This window comes from Triticum dicoccoides, chromosome 7B (genome assembly GCF_002162155.2).
Source record: "Triticum dicoccoides isolate Atlit2015 ecotype Zavitan chromosome 7B, WEW_v2.0, whole genome shotgun sequence".
In the NCBI taxonomy this organism is placed as follows: Eukaryota; Viridiplantae; Streptophyta; class Magnoliopsida; order Poales; family Poaceae; genus Triticum; species Triticum dicoccoides.
This window is the reverse complement of record NC_041393.1, coordinates 660,765,450-660,772,470: the sequence shown is the minus strand read 5'-3', so window position 1 is coordinate 660,772,470 and position 7,021 is coordinate 660,765,450. Positions and strand designations below refer to the sequence as shown.

The following is a 7,021-nucleotide window of genomic DNA, read 5'->3' as shown; positions in this document are numbered from 1 at the left end:
TCCGAAGACTAAGACGCTTGAGCTTGTTCTGGTAAGGAATACACCCCCGCGTAATTAGCTCCATATGGTTGCATTCTAATTAATGAAGCCAAATTTCTAAATGGTTCACATTCCTTCCGTAGGACACTGAAAGCAGTAGCGCGGGGTCGTCTCAGAGCTCCCCTTGGGATAGCACATTAAATAGGGCGTTGAACATAATGAAAAACAAGCATAAGTTCAGTAAGCCGTCGTTAGCTGGTCGTGTGGCCGGCAAAGACTTGTCCACGAAATGGTCGTCATACTATAACACTGGTGGGCAAAAGGAGAGAAAGACCAGCTCGGAAAGCTAGTCACGTGAGGTTCAAGAACTCAAGGCACAAGTGGCGCGGATTCCGGAGATGGTCCAAGAGCAAGTGCAACACCAACTGGGAACGACGCTCACCGCCATTGTGTCTACCTTAATTGAGGGGCTGCAGGCGCGGATTGCGGGCGGCCAACAGGGGCCACCCCCGGTTCCTAGCTTCACGGCTAGCAACTCGCACAATGCGCAGGCGGCGCCATTGGTGTCTCCGGCGCCGGCACGGGCATTGGAGCTTAATATGTCGGCTGGCACCTCGGCAGCAAGCGGCCCCTCCGTCACTTGCACGCCCGCCATTGGCGGTGCCTCGACATTAGCCGACCTCGACGCCATCACGGTAACTAAGCCTCTCGGCCGATGACTTCATCTCTTTGCCTTTGACTGGGCATCCCTGACGCCCTACATGTTTTCACAAGGCGCCGGCGCCGACGTTCCATGTACTCTCCTGCACTTCGTGGGTGGTGAGTTGATCGATGTCGCCAAGGGCAGAATCGTTCAACCGGGCAACCCCGTGCTCCACGGTAATCCGATGCCACCCACCGTGTATAGGGTTCAACTGGTTCGGGTGCTGCCAGGCTGCGATGACTTGTTACCCCCGTTTCGACCCGATGGGGCCGACGAAGATGATGTGATGACCCTCAGCGCCTGCTTAAGTTGGCCCCTGCTTTGGCCGAAGAACCAGATTCATTTGGGGGCGGGGCACACCACCCCACAGACAACACCGCCAGTCGTGCCGGCGCCAAGCCATGGCAAGACCGCCGCAACGCTAACGGACATGCTGGACATGCATATGGCACAGGATCCGGATATGCATATGGCACAGGATCCGGACGACAACGACGATGACGGTACATTTACCAACGTCGATAAGTACTTTGTAGAACATGGGTATGGTGACGAATTCTTGGAGCCTCCTTCTCAAGAACCCAACGCTGCAAAAGACGACCGTGATCTAGCTGGTACCGCGGAGAAACCCAATTGCAACAGGCGTCGTCTGGCGTTCAGTTCTCAGGAGACGCCTCCAGCTGCCGCCTTCATCGAGCCTCAAATAGCCGAGGTGCGAAATATTATTAGCCCCAACACACTCAAGAAGGCGGTCTCTGAGCAGAACTCGATCTCATTACAGCAGAAGAAGAAGGGACGGAAAAGAAAGAATAACAAGGGCGATGCGAGCCAGCCGGCACCGAGTACGATCTGTGCTCAGGACGGTCCACCTTCACCTAAGGATATCTCGAGGAAGGTGCATGTGGCGGGTAGGTCGATGCTACCGACCAATCTGCTCAATGCTGCAACCGGTGCTATGCGGAGTCTGCATGACAGTGTTCTTTCTTTGGAGAAGCGGCGTCTCTCCGAGAATGATGTGGCATACCCAATTTTCGTGGCCAAGGTGCCAGAGGGCAAGGGCTTTATGGATAGCACCATCGGGGGTATGAACGTCCTGCGGTTTGATGACATCTTCGCTATGTTTAACCTTCATCCGCTGCACTGCACCTTCATTCGGCTATTTTCACTGAGTATGGAGATGCGGATCATTAGAGACAAGACCCCGGACATCGTGATAGTCGACCCCTTCTACATGTGTGCCAAGATCTTGGGCAGCGCTGGGGACTGGCAAGTCGCGAGTTCACACCTCGAAGGCGTCATTCTGGCAAACCCAGATAAGGATAACTTCCTCGTGCCTTACTTTCCCGAGTAAGTCATCCCGTCACCGCCCCGTAACATATGATTTCTTAGATTTTGATCGTTCTTTTTTTCTAACATTCCGTGTTTTGTGCAGTGACACACATTGCACACTCATCCTCTTAAGCCCAAAATATTCCATGGCCACGTATTTCGACTTGGACCGTCAGTCGAAGAAAGACTACACAAATATCAAGAAAGTTCTTGATGATGTTCTCCCCGCCTACGCCAGATCTGGAGGCACCTTCAGCAGGCTAATTCGTAGGTATGGCAAGCACGTGTTCACCCACAATATGACGTTCCCCTGCGTCAAGCAACCGCCTGGCAGTCAGAAGGATGCCTACTACGCCCTCCATCACATGCGGGCGATCGTACGGGACCATAATCACCTTCTGCTACCAAATAATCTCAAAGATTGGGCCACACGCTTGTCGGCAATCCAGGACGCGGACATCAGACAAGAATCCTATCGCATTCAGTCGGAGTTTGCGGAAATCATCCATCAAGATGTCCTTCATACCTCGGGGCAGCTCTACCTCAGATATCAACCGTCCAACAGTGAGATAGAAACAACGCTACAAATGCAGGCTGACAACGCATGCGATTTCATGACCATCACGAAAGACGGCGGCTTCATCCACGCTCCGGTCCCTGAGTCGAGTCGAAAGTAGTGATGTTATGTACTTCTGAAATGTTGATTAGCTTATGTTGTAATTAAACTTTAATGAACTTGTATGTCTCTTTGGTTTGGATAGTCGTTCAACTTATATGTAATCGATACTATTTATTAGTAGGACCATGAATCATGCTATTCATGTGTTGCTTTTCTCTTCCGATCCTTTTGTTGCATACTTATATATTGCTTATGTATTGTCTGTGAATTGCTACTAAGGTTTTGTTTGACTGGTGCATAGAGATGTCGTCGTATGTTGTGTACAAGGGTAAGGTTCCCAGAGTCTACGACGACTGGGAGGAGTGTCGGAGGTAGGTTCACCGTTTCAGCGGTAACAGTTACAAAGGGTACACCACTAGGGCGGAGGCGGAAGCTAGATGCGCACTATCTAGCAGGAGAGAGGAGGGAGCGTTGGAGGAACCGGATGAAGACCAGTTTCATCGCGATGATGCTCATCGTGATGACCGCAACTCTCTTCTATGTGATGGTAGTTTAGACAATCGATATCGACTTGTAATGTGAAGACAAACTTGCTACTCGTGGTCTCGAAACTTGTAATGTTCTAACTTTGTTCGGTATTTTGAATTCGGAGACTAATATGATGAATTGTATTCGGAGACTAATCTTCTATTGTATTCGATAAATCTGCTGTTTATATGTTGTGCTGTCTATATTCTGTGTAATATATTTTGTAACCTGTGCAAATATCAGAAAATAAAAAAATTCCTAATATTCATACTTCTGGCGCGTCACACTGCACTTTAGTGGCGCACTGCAATAAGCACATTAGTGGCGCATTATCTAGAAGTGCATAGTAATGGCGCACCGTGTGACATACTAATGGCGTACTCCCTAGTGCACCACTATTGTCTGGTATACTAATGGCGCACCAGGGATGCGCCATTAGTATTAATTACTAGTGGCGTGATGCTAGTGGCGCACCAGTAGTGCGCCATTAATGGCCAAAACAGGTTCGCCACTAGCAAGCCTTTTCCTAGTAGCGAGGAGAGGAATTTTCCTGGGATCACGAGCCCTGCAATGCTGCATGCCTGGCGTGATTTTCTTCGGATCGCGCGCCTGCACTGCCACCAGAAAAATCATCCTTGAGGTCCTTGAGTTCTCTGTTTGTATCTGTACACATAAAATCATGACCTGAATTTGCACATGGGGAAACTGAATCAAAATTTTCAATGGATTTAGTCACATGATTAGCATCTATTAAATCACCCCCGTGATCAGGATTAGGCATAGAGTCAGAAAGAAGTGCGATTTCCTCACGAAGAAGGGCTCCGACATTCGGATGAAGCTTGGAAAAAGGAAAAAGAGTTTCATCAAAAATGACATCTCGAGAAATAAATGCGTCTGGTTGTAACGTCAAGACATTTGTAACCTTTATGAAGATTACTATAACCAAGAAGAACGCATTGAGTGGAACAAAACTCGAGTTTGTGACGATTGTATGGTCTGAGATTTGGGTAACTTGCACACCCAAAGATTTTAAGAGAGTTGTAGTCTAGTTTTTGACAAAACAAACGTTCCAAAGGAGTGGAATTGCCAATAACTTTACTAGGTAGACGATTGATAAGGTATGTGGCTGTGATGAATGCTTCATCCCAATATTTGAGTGGCATAGATGCATGAGCCAGAAGGGATAAACCTACTTCAACAATATGTCGATGTTTTCTTTCGGCGGAGCCGTTTTGCTGATGAACATGGGGGCAAGACACATGATGTGCAATACCTATAATGCAAAAGAAGGAGTTGAGTTTTTCATACTCCCCTCCCCAGTCACTTTGGACCGTGAGAATTTTTCTATCGAAGTGTCGTTCAACAAGTTTCTGAAATTCTTGAAAAATAGAAAACACTTCAGACTTGAACTTGAGCAAGTAGATCCAAGTAAATTTACTATAATCATCCATGAAACTAACATAGTATTTTTTTTCTTTCAAAAGAATCTCTTGCATGACCCCATACATCACTGAAAATAAGCTCTAAAGGAGCATGAGAAACACTGGTTGACCTAGGATACGGAAGTTGATGACTCTTGGCACATTGACAAACTTCACAAACTGACTCATTATTTGAACTATATGACAATGGAAGATTGTCTTTATTAACTACTTGCTTGACTATGATAGATGATGGATGACCTAATCTTTGATGCCACCTAGCCAAAGAGGGCTTGACGACGGAGTAGACTTGACTACGATGTTTTCTGCTAAGTGCTCCGGAGGTGATGGGGTAGAGGCCTCCAATGCATCTACCGTGATGTATGAGTTCCCTCGTTGGCCGATCCTTTATCAAGAAATAAGTAGGATGAGTTTCAAAGAAAACATTATTGTCGGTAGTTAACGAGACATAGAAGCAAGGTTTTTGTCAGCTTGTGGAACATGAAGAACATCTTTAAGAATTAGATCACGATTGGAATTAGGGGATTTAATATATGCTTGACCAATATGACAAATATCCATACCTCCACCACTAGCAGCGGTGTGAATCTGATCATTGCTGTAGTATTTTTCCCTCATCGCGAGCTTCTCTAGCTCACTTGTGACGTGGTCTGTTGCGCCAGAGTTAGCATACCAGACCGCATATCCACCTCCTCCCTGCTCACGGATGGCTGCAGCAACATGACGAGAGTCGGGGACGTAGTCTTCATCGTAGCGGTGCCAACAGTCCATGACTTCATGGCCTGGCTTCTTGCATAATTGACAACGTGGCCTTCTATTGGAAGAGGAGGAACCAGCAGAGGCGTTGTAGCTGCCCCCACCTGAACCAGTAGAGGCGTTGTTGTTGCTGTTGTAGCCGCCCCCTCCAGAGTTGTTCCCGCGTCCACGTCCGCTGCTGCCGCCGCTATTGCGGCTCAGCCCTTGATTGTCGCGCCCATGGTTCACACCACGACCGCGAGACACTGCGTTGACAGAGGATTGACAGAAGTTCATACCGTGCAGGAGAGTTAGGCGGGTGTCGAAGCTGAGCAGTTGGCTGAAAAGCTCTTGGACGGTGACGGGCTCAACTCGTGCAGCAAGTGCTGACATGACCGGGTTGTAGTCGAGGTCGAGGCCGGCGAGGACATGGGAGACGATCTCGTGATCCTGGAGTGCTGCGTCGGTGCAGGCAACTTCGTCAGTAAGCATCTTAATCTTGGCTAGATAATCTGTCATGCTGAGGTTGCCTTTCTTCAGATTGGTGAGCTCAATCCTCGTATTGATGGCCTGAGCTTGGCTTTGCGCAGCAAAAGTGGCGTGGATGGCTGCCCATACCTGCGCCGGCGTCTCGAGAGTAACAACCTGTGCAAGAATTTCTCGAGACAGAGAGCCCATTAGATAACCTTGGACTTGTTGTTGCTGAGCATACCAGAGGGAGCGTGCGTAGTTTGCGATCTGCTCCTCCTTCCCGTCCTTGGTGACGGTGAGGGTTTCCGGTGGCGCGGGGCTCATCGGATCAAGGTGGTGTGCCATCTGTGCGCCCTTGATTTGGGGCAGCACAATAGCTTTCCACATGAGGAAATTTGTCCTCGTTAGCTTCTCTTGGGGCGGCGATCCGAGGGATGAGGCGGCTTGGGTGGAGCTGGAGGATGGGGCGAAGATGGAGTATAAGGATGATTGGGTGGAGAGGACACTCATGGTGCTGGAAAGCGCGGAGGTGGTGGTGCCTGCCATTGCCGAAGGTAACTAGCTAGATGCGATCTTCTCTAATGAGGAAGACAACTCTGATTACCATGTAAAATTGGTTGGAAGCGTTGAATCCTTTGCTCGGACCGCGGTTGTATTTATAAGATAGATGCCGTGGCTTACAAGAGATCGATCAAGAGATCGTTACAGGGAAGAGTCAGACCAAGAATAGAGATAGAGGAAGATTACAGAGTTTAAACAGATTTCCTATCTCTATACTACATATTCTAACACTGCCAGCTTAAAACAGTGTAAATTTCGTACTATTATAAAGGTTGCACTTGTGCGATTGAATGGAATGGATCCTCAATAATAGTTATTCAATGTGTAAATAGCCTAGATTATCTTAAGGATAAAATATGGGGATGTAGCTCAAATGGTAGAGCGCTTATGTATGCTAATAAGAGGCAGGGGGATCGATACCTCCCATCTCCAATTCAACCTGTTTTTCCTTTTATGCAAATAATTACCAGGAAAAAAAAAGCACGGGCTTGAATCTGGAAATTACTCAGCCCAGAATACACATATAGACCTAACATTTGGCCCGTACAGGAGGTTGAATTCGTGCCTATCAAATTTTGGGAGTTTCATCATTGATTTTTTTTTTTACATTCATAAGCTTCATCATCGATAATTTAATTGGGAGCTCCTTTTTGA

General features: G+C 47.7%; 1 pseudogene; it reads right to left on the bottom strand.

Moving 5' to 3' along the window:
- Positions 1–5,655: 5,655 nt before the first annotated feature.
- On the bottom strand, positions 5,656–5,794 carry LOC119342438 (annotated as a pseudogene).
- Positions 5,795–7,021: the final 1,227 nt, after the last annotated feature.